Below are 15,842 nucleotides of genomic sequence, written 5' to 3' on the forward strand. Positions count from 1 at the left end.
TTTATTTTTGTTAAAATAACTTGTATTGGTTCAATAGGCCAATTACACTTTGATTCATCTATGAGTGAGTTGAGGTATCTAGCGTCGAGAACAATTTTTAATGATTCTCCTTTGGCTAGAATGATAACAGGGTTGATAAATGTGTTACCTTTTGGTTGTTCTTCTTTATTTACTGGTGAGATTATATTGTATTGTTCTAAAATATCAAGTAATCTGTTCACTTTATCGTGTAAATGAATTGGTACTTTACTTGCTCTTTGTTTTTTGAAAACTGCGTCTGGTTTTAATGGGAGATGTAGTGATGAGCTGATTTTGCCAACATCAAATTTGGATGTTGCATAGACTGATGAATATTTAATTAGCTGTTTGGCTAATTTTTCAAATTCGTCTTGTGTTATTTGTGAATGTTGGAAATTAAACATTGTTAAAAATTTCTGTTGATTCTCTGTGTAGTTATTTATGTTGAATGTCGGTTTGAAATATGGGGTTTTTGTGAAATAATCCGTATTTCTTTTTTCGTTACTTATTATATTATTTATGGATAATTCTTCATTAAGAATTGTGGATTGACAAATATCTAATAATTGGAGTATATTATTTACGCGATATGCTTTTTCGTGTATTGGTGATTTTGTAGCGTTGGTTTCGCAATAGCCTAAAAGTCCTAAAGGTAGTGTTACTTGATAGGGTGTATTGTTGTATACATGTAGAGAAATAATATCTGAATTCGAGTTTTTCAAATATTTTATGGATGAAATTGTGATTTTGAAAAACTTATGGATAGGTTTGAATTCAAAATCTGACATACAGAGTTGTTGTTTGTTTTGTTTTTTATCATATTGGTGAACTTGTTTTATTGAAAAATTATATATGTTTCCTGATAGTGGTTTCAGGTGTTTTCTTTGTTGGTTATATATTGGATAAAATTTTGAAAAGAATGGTGGTTGTTTGTTTAATCTTTGAAAAAATGTTAGGGATGTCTTTTGCTTTTGTGTTTTTATCTTTGATTAGTATCTTACTGTTTAATATGTTGATTGTTGGTATATATTTAGAGATAAATGGTATTCCAATGATATTGTGTTTAATATCAGTGATATGAAATATTTGTTTAAATGGTTTAGTTAAAATTTTATTTTGCTCCATTGTTCTTGTGGGGAGAAGAAATAATTGAATTTTTCCATAGTTTACCAATGTTGATCCTTGTGCTGTTGCTAGTTTACTGGAGGTTTCAAGAGGTGTTAGCTTTGGGTGTAAGGTTTTTATTTCATTCCATGTGGGAATGCTTATTATATTTGATTCTGCTCCTGAATCAATTAGAAAATCAATTTCAAGATCTGGTGGTTGAAATTCTTTGCTTCTTGGACTTTCTAAAAGAAATGGTATTGTCCAAATTTTTTCTTTGGGTTGTTCTTTTTGTATATTTTGATAGATGTGATTTGTATTCAAGCATTTTGTTTTGTCATTCTCATTGGGTTGATTTGTAGTGTTAATTTCATTAGTTTTTTGCGTCGTCGGTGTGGAATGGATGGGTTCAATATAATAATTATGAAGGAGTTCTGATTGATTTTCATATATGTGTGATGAAAATGGTTGTTCATATATAATAGGTTCATAGTCATTTTCGACTGCTATCATATTGATGAAGATAGTGTTTTCTGTTTCACTTTCTGAGTCTGATGATTCACAGTTTATTTGATTGAGTTGTAACATATCATTTACTGTGTCGTCAATACCTGGAGGGTCTGATGTTGTTTCTGGATTTGATTGTACTTGATTTATATTCCTTTGATGTTTGGGTGTACTACTTCTATGGCGATTATTAGAATTATTATAATGGTTATTATTCCTGTGTGGTGATTGGGAATAATTTCTATAACGATTATTATAACTTGAATGTCGATTTTGTGAATTATTTCGTGATCTGTTTTGGTAATTATTGTTTGGTCTGTTATAGTTCGATCTATTATATGAGTTATTCCTTGATCGATTGTTCGGGTAATTCTGGTTTCGGTTGTTTGAATAATTTCTATTCCGATTATTGGAGTAGTTTCTATTCCTATTGTATGATGAATTTCGTGATTGATTGTTTGGATAGTAATTATTTCTTGATTGGGAATTAGATCTAGAAACAAATCGTGTTGTATTTGAATTTGATCTAGAGTAGTTATTTCGACTATTTGGTCTATTGTAGTGATTTTGTGATGAATTTTGCGTATTTCTTCGTTCTGGTGATCTTCCTCTATAACTTGAGTTATATTGTGATTGATTTCTTGTATAATTTGTATTGTTCGGGAGTGGTTTTCCTGAACTGTTGTTGCTGTACACAGTTTTGTTCGGTAGATTTTGATCTTTTTTCATGTATTGATAGAATGATTTATTTGGTTCTTTATATTTTTGAGGTTTATTTTGATTGTCTTGCTGTTTTTGTCTACATTCAGAAATACTATGTCCGTATCGTCGGCAATAATTACACCATTTTTTGAAAGATGGTTTGCCTTTAAAGTTTGGGTGTTTTTCGTAAATATTGAGTATTTCAGTGATTTTTTCAACGAGGTCTGTATCTGATTCCTGTATATTGTTGATATTTGTGGAATTTGTTTCAAATCGGTTAACATATTGTAATTTCAGATTTTCTGTTTCTTCGAGTTTCATTGTGATTTCTGCTTGTTCTAGTTTGTCTACTGTTTTTCGAAAATCTAAATCGGGTTCTCGAATTGAAGAAGGATGGGATGCTCTCTTTTTTATTGCTATTTTTCTTAATTGCGGTGTTAAGGTCATCATTAAGATTTCTGTCATCTTTGTGTTTTTATAGTCGTGTGTATTTAATGAATATGCTTTTTGAACTAGTGTTTCGATGCGTACTGCTAATTGCTTGATGGTTTCATTTGGTAATCTGCGAATTTCATTACATAAAACTCTTTGTTGTTGTTTGTTTCTTTCGGAGTCAAACATTTTTGAAAATTCTTGTGTAAACCTTTTCCAATTTGATTTTGTTTCTATAGGCAATACTGAAAACCATTTTTGGGCTGCGCCGTCTAAAGTTGTTTGTATCAACGCTGTGCGTCGATGTATCCAGTTTTGATGTAGTGGCGTATTAATTGGTTCAGGTCCTATATTTAAAATCAAATTTGCTGTTACTGCATTTAAATAGTCTTCTACAGAATATTCAGGGTCTGTTCCTGTGAAAACCGTTAAAGGTTTATTTGATGTTATTGATGATCCACCCATAAGGTATGGATTCATTGTCATTTGTAATGATTCTGCTGCATTTGGCATTTGAGAAAAATTTGAAAGTTGATTTCTTGTTATTTCGTGTTGTTGAAGATAATATGGGAGTGGTATTTCATTTTGCATTTGTGTCGGTTGATACGAGTGTGTGATTATTGGGTTTTGTTGCTGAATTGGTTGAAAATATTGTGTATTAATTGGTTTTTGTTGCTGAATTGGTGGTTGATTTTGTCTATCTATCGGTTGTGGAGAAAAAGTTCTATGATTTGTATGTGGTTTCTGTACTCCTTGTCCACGATATTCTTGATTATACGGTGCAAATATATCTGGTTGTAAAAAATCATCATCTGAGGATAAGTAATCCATTTGATAAGATGTTTGTTTTTTATTTTTATTTTGTTGAAAAAATGGATAGTTTTCACTACGATCCTGTGAAGGATGTAAATTTGTTTGAAAGTTTACTGAATTAGTTTGTGCCATTGGGTTATCCCAGTTTCGAGATCTTGTATAATTATTAAAATTTTTTCGTGGGGGATAATTTGTTTTTGATGGATGTGTGTAATTATAATTATGTTCTGCAAAATTGTTTCTAGTGAACGTTTTACGTGTTTTTGACGGTATTGTCATGGGTCTGTATGTTTGATAATCCATGTGTGAATATTTTGGGGCAACCGAAGGTTTAACGGTTGATTGTAATGTTACTTGTGTTTGTGAAGGGTTTGTATTTTTTGGTGTTGTTAAATTTGGACGTATTGGTGAAATACTTTGTTGTGTAGTTCTTGTGTGTACGATTTCTTCATTTATAAAGTGTGATGGTGTCTGGATATCTTGTTGAGTGAGATTTCTAGTTCCATTGAGGTTTTCATTGTGTATGACTGTGGAGTTTAAACTATTATTTTGCATATCAGGTAAAAATGTATTATAGTTTAATGGTGTTGCATCAATGGTTAATGGTATTACTCTTACATAATCTCTTACATAAGATATCGTACTTATTGCTTGACTTGAGATTGATTGTGGGAAGTTTATGAATGCGGGATGAGACTATTCGGGTCCCAAACATAGTCTGATTGTTCTGTGATGGCAGTATCATCGTTTTTGAATTTTGGGGTCTAAAATTTTTTCTTGCTTGTGAAATTAAATCAATATTATGTGTGAAATAATCTATTATGAACCATGCCAAAATTTTTTGTAAGTCGTGTTTTGTATGTTGTGAAACTTCATCTTTCGTGAAATTTTCTTTAATTATATTTAGAAAACTAGAGAGTAGTGTGATTTCATGTCGTACTCTTATATGCTTAGATGTTTCTGTCGGTGAAACATTTGTGATTGGGATTTCGTTTTCTAATATCGAGATATAACTATATATTATTGCAAAAACTTCATTGGTGAATATGGAGTTTGCTCTTTGTGAGTTATGATATTGTATGCTTTTTATATATGCTGAGAATACTTTTGAGAATTCTAAATCAAGGTCGTCTGTTTGAATTACATATTTGCTGTGATTCTGGTTTGGTGAGTTGAATTCTATGGAGTAGATTCCGTATTGTTGTGTTAAGTTACATATATCTTTCAAATAGTGATCGATAATTTGTCTTTTGATTTTTACATCTGGGAACTCTGTTTTACACGGACTGATTCCGGGTTCAAACAAATTTAAGAGTAAATTTTTGCAAAATATATGCTGTCCTCTATCAGTGGTTGCATCTACGATAAAGGGGAAGATATCATCATCATCTGGACTTTCTTCACCTGGGGTGTATGTTGAGCTCATTTTTTTGTTTGATGACTGTTAATATGTAATTATCAATGTGTCTAATTGGTTGATTCCAATTGTATAAATGTACTGGTTTGTGTTTATATTGATTTTTTATTCTTCTTTTTCCTCTTTTTGATGAATTTGAAGTCGTTTCTGAGTCGGAAAAATATAATTGATCGTGAATGGGGCAATTTTTATCTATAGATTCTTTCAATTTATAAAGTTCGTCTAAACTGCTGGTTTCTGATTCTGAAAATGCGTTGCGGTTTTTGGAAAATCTTTTTCGTGTAATTTGTCTTTGTTTGGTTATTATTTTTCTTTTTAGTGTTTGTCGTTTTGTTCTGATATATCCAACTGTTTGTGTGTGTGGTGTGATTACAAGATCGTATTTTTTGTTATCTATTTCACAATTGTGTAAAACAATTGTTTGTTTATTTCCTAGGTTTTTAAATGACATACGGTTTAGGATGACGGATGCAAAAGGTTGTTAAATGATTTCTATTACTTAGACTGTTAGTCCTTACGATTTTTTGGTTAGCCTAACCTGGGTCTATTTGTTCAGGGTTGGGGAGAAAAGTATATCGATTCTGAAGAATGATTTTATACTTTCTCGTGGCTAGTATAAGCTAAAGTGTTAACTTACTTAATCTTACTTAAGGGTAGTGATTGTGTTCAGGGTTGGAGAATAGTAAATCGATCCACAAGGTTCAGGTATAATTAGAACGCGAGTAGTTCGTTAGATACTATTTTAAACTTACTAAGTCTAAGATTTATCCTGGGTCTGGTAAGAGGGGGGATCAAGTGAAGGATGAATAACCGAAGTTCTTCACTGTTTATCCTAATTTGAATGATTAGTTTTGTTCAAAAATTTCTGTTAGTCCTGGGTTTTTAGAAAGGGTTGGATAGTGAATCGACGTTTGAGGTCGTTAGACACTAGCTAAGTGGGTGGGGGAGAACAAAATTGTTCTTTTTGATCCAAGGAGAGGCCTTGATGATCAAGTTTTAAATTTAATTAAATAGAAAAAGATTTAAGATCCAAGGATGAGCCTTGATGATCCGATTTTAAATTTAAGTGAAATTAAGTTTAAAGTGATTTAAATTTATGTAGAGAAAAGATTTAGTGTTTTTATGATATTAGTGAGCTTATGAATGCTGTTATGTTTAGGTGATGAAGCTGGAACAACAGGATGATTTATAATTACTAACCATTTATTGTCATGCTACTAATTTTTATTTTGATTTTTCAATAAATATTTTTCAAACATGTTTTGTATATTACTGCAGAATTTAGGAAAACGATCTGAGATCTCCTTATCAATCGTTATTGTATATTAATAATTTGGTTTAGCGCCTGAAATGATTTTGAAGATTGACTTCAAGATTTTATGTTTGCAAATGAAAATCTAAATTCATTGCTAGTAGTATTCTAAATACAAAAGTTTGTGTTGGCTTTTGCCGAACTATCATATAACTATATGGTAAGTTTCGACTTTGTCGTATGTCGTCTCTGGTTCGAGGTCTTCTTGCAATTCCGGGTAGTTCTCTTATCGTTCGGAATATTGGCTTTGATCTATTGAGTCGTAGAGACATTTCGACTAAATTATCGTCGTGTAACATTTTTAAAAATGTTTTGTCTAAATTCTAATCTATTTTTGGTTAATTCTAAGCTATTAAGGTCTTGTTCGAGACTTATGGTCGCACCAGATGAGTTAGGACCGAAGTGTATAACTCATAGAGTAATTTCGGATAGGGTACACCGTCTGCTCGTCACGCTATCTTATTTTCGGCCGGATAGATTCGTGCAACTTCTTAGTCTAATACCGATCCTAATCTTACTCTTATACTATCTAGTCTCAGGTTGTTTAACTAGTCTCTGCTAGGCTCAATAGATCTAGGGTATACTGGTTTATTGCGGCTGCTGAAGTACTCGGGAGAGTTCAACTAATTTCTAAGTTAAATTCAAATCTCTCTGGTGCTGAAATTACAAGTAATTTCAGCACTTACAAATAAGTGGGTTGTTAGTTAGATGGATCATGATTGGTTAATATTAAATACTTTACAGTGGTAAAATATCTAATTTATCCAATCATAAAATGTAGTTTAGATCAGGTTCCAGTTTTCAGATCCGAGAGTCAACTTATGTAGAAAAAATTAATCATTTCAGATCTTGCATAGAAAATCCGCTGGGTACGAGAAACAAATTATGATTTCATTGCTTAAAACCCAGAACGCTCAGTACTATACAGTTTCCTAAGCGACAAAAAATTGTAAGATATGTTTTGAGCTACATTATGAAATTTTTCGAATTTTAATAATGAACAATGATACTTTCTACTGTTTCAACTTGTTGTTATGAGTTTTTTGGAAGCAGTTTATTGAATCTGGGTTCCGGTTTTTCTTTGAAACCAACTATATTTCAATGCGTTTCTTATCATAGTGCTCAACTGATTAGATGGTAACGTGATCCGATAGCAAAAACATTCTCACCCAGAAATTTTTTGAAAATCCGGCAAACTCTACTATATTTTAATTGCAGTTCCATTAAAAATTTCATATAGAATAGCCAGCATTGGCAATACTTGTATGCGAGGACGAAAAAAAAAAAGAAAAGGTGAGAAAATAAAAGAAAACGATTTTCCTTAGACAGGCTTAAAGGCCTTCCACCCTCTCCGATTTGCAGACACGAGTTTGTTTATTAATTATATACTTTATGCTCGCTCGAGCATGGTCAATTGGTCATTGAGGCATAGCTGAAAGCGTTATTTTGTTTCTCAATTAGTTTTTTTGCAGTAATTCTTCACAGTTGCTTGTTAGTTTTTTGTCGCGTAGATCAATGGAACTTTTTTGTTCAGCATGTCGATGAAAACCAGTTTCAATTGAATGAAAATATTAATAACAGACAATACTTTTTCTTTATTCGAATATGACGTAGCAAATGTCGCGTAGGTATTAATATTGCTTTTATTGCTTACATTGCTTTTAGGAACTTTATCAAGATTCAAAAAACTGAGCGTCGACAGTTTTTCTTAAAGAGAACATCAATTTTTTAGTTCAGCTTTATTAACTCACCTGTTAACAAAAAAACTGCTGATTTTGACTGTAGACATAAAAATACTAGTAATATTTAAATCGGATTTTAAAAAAAATGTTCTAAATCGTTAATAATTTGAAAGAACACGAATGTACTATCCTCTGGTCGTAATCTCAAAATATGTCATTAAGCCAGATAATTCTTGTTTAAAAACAACAGCAACAAATCATGATTGTTTTAAAACTTCCAAAGGGCGTTTAGTAAACATTATAGAGAAAAAAGAGCGAGTTGTATAGTGTGTACTTATTCGAGTCATGTCTATTAACTGTTTTGTAAGGTCTGAATGTCTTTCATGGCTTGACTGTCTATGCTTTTATTTCTGGTTGACTTCAATATTTTGAGCTGTGTTTGTTTCCCACTTTTGTACCAACAATATAAATGAACATTGCCAAATAATCTCCATAAGCTCAATTGAAACTGATTTTTCTTTTTGCATAAAATTTTCTTTGAACCGGGGGGGGGGGGGGGGACTGAATTGATTTTTCCTGTGATGTAGGGGTCCTAGATTTCCAAAAAATTTGCAATTGTCGGCTAAAATAGTTGCCGTAAAAAGTACCAGGGTTGGTGAATTACCGATTTCCTGGCTGGGGATATTATCGGCTTGATTTTCTTTCTTCCGACAAATTTCGGAATTTGAACTAGCAATTTTGGAGGAAACATTTTATGCCATCTTAATTGTTTTCATACCTTAAGCTTAAAATAAACCAGACTGCACGTATCAGGGCGAAGCCTTGACTGTTCCAACTGGCTTTAAAGGTCTTTGAAGCAGTAATAACATGGAAAAATTAAATTTAATAAAAATGATTGTTTGTGAGATTTTTTGTGAAAGTCATCCCAACCCCCACACGCCATAAAAAGTACATAGTCATATACTTCGCTCCTAGTAGCAAATCAACTATGCCAAATAAGTTTTCTTCAACTAATTTGGAACGATTTTTGAGACGGATTAAATTTCCGCTTACGCGTCAATAGCGCGAAATATATGGAGCGTTAGTTATCTCAAAATGGCAATCTTTAGACCCACATAACTTTTCAAAAGTTATTCACAGGTAAAATGATTCCTTTGAATAAACTTAGAGTTTGCCTGCGACCAATTTTTGAGAAGTTATGTTGATTTGATTATTGACAATTTGTCCGATTAGGTAAAAATTATGGTTGAGATATTTCTAATTTTTATTAGAGTCTAACGAGCACAGCCAATTAAATTGGCTCAGAGAGAATTCAAAATTGCTTTCACAAAACAAGGAAAAAATCAATGAAATTTTTATGATCATTAAAAATGCAAGATATAATATCAATAAAGGACCTGTCAACATAAATATCAACTGAACTGTTTAACGAAAACTTTGTCAATTTTTTATTCAAATTACTGTAAAAATTTCGCTTAATAAGTTTTAATTTACGAGGCGATGAAAGCTTCATTCTAAGTTTAACGTAAGTGAAATTTTAATCTATCAAAATGTAATGAAAACGTAATCTCAACACAATCGGGGAACGAAACTGGGTCCCACTAAGTCTTATTTTTTCCGACTTCCGATGAACAAATCAGAAAATCGGGCAATATTTTTTTTCAGGCTTATTTCGGAGTTTAAACTTAAATTTTTAGAGGGAATTTTGATGTCATGTAAAACATTTTGATACCTAACTAAACATTTTGGGAAGCTATGTTGATTAAATAACGCCAATTTGGTGAATTTGGGATAAACTGTTCTTGGTTTTGGTGTAATTTTTTTTATTAGAGCATAGTGAACTCGGCAAACCGTCAGAAACTCACTTGTTAACTAACCCCAACGTGAACAAAAAAAAATTAAGGAAATTGAACTCTAAAATGCATATACGAAAACGCTATTAAAGTCATGATACAATGAAGCCCAACACAGATGCATCGAACAATTTTTGCAGAACTAATCAAAAACTGAACAGTAATTCGCAAAACAATGAATAAAAAATCTGAGGAGAAAAGCGTTTTCCTTTCTAGCATCAATTCTTTTGTTTTAAAATTAATTGACAAAAATGGTGCCGTTAAATACTAATTATAACAAAAACTGTTTAAAATGTTGCACGAAAATTTAAGTTTTTGTAGAAAAGTATCGGTTATAATGGATTTGCATGACAAAATTTGTGGACAAAAAATCAATTTATTAGACAAGTTTGAAACATGGAATCAATTTTTTATGAATTTTATTCAATTTCTTGCATAATTCATGAAATTTTGATTGATTGTTTTCCTGCAAACAAATTGCTCACACTGAAGATTTCAAAAAAATTGAAAAATTGGTAATTTTGAAGCTTTGGTATTTTTCTTTGATTGTTATCAATTATATTTGATTTATTTTCAATCAAAGCCAACTATAAAAAGGTGCAGGAAATTTGAAAAAGAAAGAATTAATTATAAAGATCAATCTGCCATTTTGAGCAGAATTTGCATGCAAATTTGAAACTTTACGTGAGTTTGATGAATATTTTTTGTCTGAAAAAAAAAGCTTTTACCCGCAAAAAATGTTCATTTTTTAATTGTTTGTTTAATTATTTATGTCTGTTTTAACTTTTTGCTACTCTCTATTACTGTTCACGAAGAACAAGTTCAAGAACAAAATTAGATCTTTGCTGTTTTTGAAGCTTTGGAGTTTTGGTTTGAGTAATATCAAAAAAAATCTATTAAACTTCAAAAGAACTTAAGTATACTAAGTTGCAAAAAGCTGAAAATTATAATTGCAAAAAAAAAACAGAATCTTTACAAAATTTAAATGCGAGTGACAGCTATCTCCCATGTTTAAGCATAATAATTTTGCATGTTTAACGAAAGAGTTTTTCCATGTTTAAGCTTTATCATATTTTGCAATGCTTGAGAAAATTTTCCACTTAGTTTTGCGTAAGGTCATTAAATTTTGCGAGGCCAAATTAAGTCTGTCTGTCTGTCTGTATACCTGCTTTTTAATTAATTTGATTGTCTATCTACCCGTCTCCTAATTTTTAACTTTCAGCTTTCTATGATTTATTATATAATGAAATGCAGGCTTCACTATCTCGCCATGTTAAGGCGTTTTCAACGTAATAATTTTGCATGTTTAACAAAAGATTTTGTTCAAGTTTAAACTATATCGTATATTGCTATGATTAAAGTTTTTTTGCGATTTTCCAGTTGAAATTCAGTGTTTATTTCATCAAGTTTGAAACTAGCAACCTAATAGTGGGATTTTGTCAGTTTTCCCAAGTTTTGCGATTCTGGCCTAAATATATGAACCACCAAATCCTTTTAGTTTACGAGATAAGCAATTTTCGACATTTTTCAAAAATATCTAGAAAATTTAATTTTCAAATTTTCTCAATTTTTGAACTTCTCACCCTGTAGTTGGGTGTTGTCAGGGTACTCTCAGGGGTTGCGAATCTTGCCTCCAAATCTCACTTCTCAAATCCTTGTAGTGTGGAGATTGGAAGTTTTAAAGATTTTTTTGATAAACTTTTCAAAAAAATAGATTTTTAAAATCTAAGTTTTTGAAAAATTTATCGAAAAAATCTTAAAAAACTTCAAATCTCCAAACTACAAGGATTTGAGAAGTGAGACTTGGAGGCAAGATTTGCAACCCTTGAGAGAACCCTGACAGCTTCTAACTATAGGGTGACAGTTTCGAAAATCGAGAAATTTTTCAGAAATAATTTTTCTAAAAATTTTTGAAAAGTCTCGAAAATTGCTTATCTCGTAAACTAAAAGGATTTGGTTATTCATATATTTAGGCCAGAATCGCAAAACCTGGGAAAATTCTGACAAAATCCCACTATTAGGTTGCTAGTTTCAAACATGATGAAATAAACACAGAATTTAAACTGGAAAATCGAAAAAAAAATTTAACCAGAGCAAAATACGATATAGCTTAAACGTGTACAAATTCGTTTGTTAAACATGCAATTATTACGTTGAAAACGCCTTAACATGGCGAGATAGTGAAGCCTGCATTTCATATTATAATAAGTCAAAGAAGGCTGAAACTTAAAAATTAGGAGACGGGTAGATAGATAATCAAGTTAATTGAAAAAGCAGGTATACAGACAGACAGGCAGGCAGACTTAATTTGGCCTCGCAAAAAATAATAACCTTGCGCAAAACTAAGTGGAAAATTTTCTCAAGCATTGCAAAATATATTATAGCTTAAACATGGAAAAACTCTTTCGTTGAACACGAAAAATTATTATGCTTAAACATGGTAGATAGCTGTCACTCGCACTTAAATATAGTAAAGATTCTGTCTTTTTGCCATTATAATTTTCAGTTTTTTGCAACTTATTATAGTTAAGTTTAAGCAAAGCTCTAATTTGTTCTTGAATTTTTTAGTGTGATTAGTAATAGAGAAGGGCAAAAAGTTAAAATAGACATACTTAAATTAATTAAAACCAGCAATTATAAAATGAAAAATTTTTGAGAAGGTCAGATGTTCAAATCTTTTATTTAAAAATTCTAAATCAAAGTGCATTAGAACCGGAAGGAAAAGGAAAAAATACGGAGAAGCCTGCTTTTCCGTCCAACTTTGCAGACCCCAAGAGAGTTCCTTGGGAAAATAATTTGGTATCATATTGAAGCCAAAAAACATTAAAAAATTTGTCTCACACTCGAAAGAAAACTGGTCTAATTTTTTCTGTTTTACGCTCTTATATGAATGAATTTCGCGAATTAGCACGTATCAATCTTCGATTTTAACTATATTATCATTTTAAAGCACTTGATTGGTTAATTTTTAAATTTGATTTTAATTTTTTGAACAGCAATGCCCAATGCTCTTGCTGCAGGCTCACAGAATGGGGCAGAATACTGAAAAATAATCATTTATTTTATTCAGTTAAAATTGAAAGCATGTTTTTAATAATATCAAACAAAAAATAAAACTTTTCATCAGCGTTTTCAAAATTCATATCTTATTAGGAAAAAATTGATTAAGGATAGTTTACAGGACATTGCTGCCCATAATGATCAATGATTGTCAAATCTAATTTGATATCGATAATTTTTTTAAAGAATATAATCGATAATAATCCAGTAACAAAGTTTAATTGATTTTAATTTAGATTTCACTATGATCGATCATTATATGAAGCTATGTCTTGATAATTTTCCAGAATCTTTTTTGTCTCAAAAAACTCTGTAGCGATTGAAAAACACTGATGAAGAAGTAAAATTTCTTAAAATTATTTTTAAAACGCATGTTTATAACTGCTAAAAACTGCTGTTTAAAAAAATAATCTCTATTTTTGAACAATCTGTGAGCCTACAGTAGAAGGAATAGTCATTGTTGCTCAACCAAAAGAAGTCAAACTGAAAAACTATCCGATTGAGTGCTTTAAAGTGATAATATAGTTGAAGAGCAAAACTTTTAGCTTTTAACATGAATGGGCGGAGAGGCGGGTCAATGCCAGGGCTAACCGATGGCTTTCAAAAAAAACCACTGGGATAAAAAAAGAAAAATCCGTAAGAAACATGCAAACTTTATTGCATTCAGTTTAAAAGCGGAAAACAGAAAAAGTCTATTTTTTCACGTCTGAGGAGTTTTTGTTTTGATTTTTTTTGCAATCGGAAATAAGAGACTGTGGAGCTTTATGATGATACCAGTTTTTTTCCCAACACAATTTTTTTAGAGGGGGCCAAATTGGGCTGAAAAAAACCTAGGCTCTAGTTTTTTCTATTGCGAGTGTTCTTCGAAGTAACAGGCTATATTTTGAAATACATTTTTCCTATTTGCAATCTAGTGAAAGACAACAGGGTTAGGTTTGTTTTCCAGCTAAATAGACATGTAGAAAAAAATACACAACTTAAACGACTTTTTCCGAAAATAGTCACTGCCGAAAACAAGTCTCGGTGTTTTCTGTCGGAATACTTTATTTTTCTAAGAAGAAATAGTGCTCATATCAGAGCGAAACTAATTTTGATTGAAAAACAAACATTTAAAGTTTGTAATTATGATGAGAAAAAAGACTAAGTACTTGATGTAGATTTAGGCAATTGCTACTCTAGGTTCGTTCTCTCCCTGTCACTCTTGCTTTCTTGACGACACCGCAAAGTGGTCCCTTGTGTACAGAATTCAGTGATTCAACCGAGATTCAAACTATCCAAAATTACGTAAGGGTTAAGTTGGTGGGAATTGTTCTGTGTCGTACTATGTTGCTGGCCGCTTATTGTCACTACTTTTGTGGCTGAATTGCTCGCACTCGCAATTGCAAGAGTTTCTATTAGTAGTTAATATTAGATGAAAATATCTCCAAATACAGAAGGCTCTGAGTATTTAATATACAGAATTTAATCTAATCATCTAATCAAGAGAAGAGGGTCCGCAATTTATCAACTATCGTCACTCAAGGAAACAATTATTTCACTCTAGAGAATTATAAACATTCAATTACGCTCCGTAATTCCAAAAAACTGCTCATTTTGACGGAGAACCAACTGCTCTCACTAGTACCAAATTTTGTTCTCTAATTAACAGAGAAAGAAGAATACTCTAACTCAGTACCAAGTATTCTCTCTAAATTTTAGAACCCAATTACTCTCATTAGTAGCCAAATTTGTTTAACGTACGGCTAACCTTTTGCTATGTTTTTCAATTTGAATTTTAGTTTTTGTTATAGTTATGTTCGTCCCTTAAAGTCCTGATATTTTCTCTGGTACCTTTAAGTTAGGTATTAAATGAGTTCGTCCACTGACGAAACTGATCCTAACTCCCATGTTAATTATAGGTATCTCTAGCTAAACTTTGAAAACATCAATTCTGACTTCATCTCTCAACCAGGTTACGGTTATTTAACAGATATCACGAGGTTGTTTTTTAGTTATCCCGTTAACGTTCCGACCTCCCATCTTTACTTTATTCCAATCCCGACCTTCTAGCTACCAAGGAAAACCTAATTTGTCTATTGGGGGTTAAATTGTGGCAAAATTCACCTCGTGGGAGCTAAGTAAATATCCCACCCATTCATATATTTTAGGAGACCTACGTTCTATCCCGCGCTACTATCACTGCCGATATCCTGTGGGACTAATTTTTTTAGTCTAGGTCTAGTTGAACTTCTACTGATAGATTAATCGCCAAGCAAAGCTGAACCCAATGTTTGCCAAGTCTACTCTAGTTAGTCTATTACTTAATTGTTACAATGCAAAATGTAGAACTTTACCCCCTTCAGCTTCTGATTATGTTCCTAATAGATAAGTGTCCTCCCAATTATAAGTAACATGATCGACTCCCACATCCGTTTCCCGTTGATTCTGGGGTTTTCATGCAGTTTTGGCCCTAAATTCCCAAAGGTCATTTCAAGGTCACCCGGGGTCAGTTTTCCATGTTTGGGTTTGGAGTCCCATGGGGGTCCTACCTGCCAAATTTTACTCATTTACCATTAATACTTCCCAAATTATCACATTTCTACGGTCCATTATCCTTTTTCCCTTTAAAAGAATTTTAACAACAAAAGGAGTTGTCAGAGGAGTTTAACTCAGAGGGGGTCTTTTTTCGGGATTTGTATATAGTGTCGATTGCCGCTATAATTTAATATGACCTCACTCATTATTTTGCGTAAATTGCCTAGTTCCTGTCTCAAGGGTGTTTTTCTCCAATGTTATCAACTTCCGGTCCAAACGCTGATTTTGGCTCAAACCTTAAAACATGATGTTCCTTGACATTACCTATCTTATCCCAAAATTTTGGCACCCTGCGTTTAGTTGGACTCGAGAAACGACTTCCGGAAGTCGGGGTGGGGACTATTCACTTAGGGTATAACACCGGAAGT

At 32.0% G+C, this 15,842-nt stretch overlaps 1 protein-coding gene across 1 annotated transcript in view; it reads right to left on the reverse strand.

Annotated features, from left to right (window-relative positions):
- The window catches only part of LOC134844669 (C5a anaphylatoxin chemotactic receptor 1-like), a 53,099-nt gene extending 44,991 nt beyond the window's left edge, over nt 1–8,108 (reverse strand). Inside the window, exon 1 of the mRNA XM_063861471.1 lies at nt 8,057–8,108. The gene's annotated coding sequence lies outside the window, so the exon portion shown is untranslated. The remainder of the gene's footprint in view (nt 1–8,056) is intronic.
- Nucleotides 8,109–15,842: the final 7,734 nt, after the last annotated feature.

This window comes from Symsagittifera roscoffensis, chromosome 4, assembly GCF_963678635.1.
Source record: "Symsagittifera roscoffensis chromosome 4, txSymRosc1.1, whole genome shotgun sequence".
Classification (NCBI taxonomy): domain Eukaryota; kingdom Metazoa; phylum Xenacoelomorpha; order Acoela; family Convolutidae; genus Symsagittifera; species Symsagittifera roscoffensis.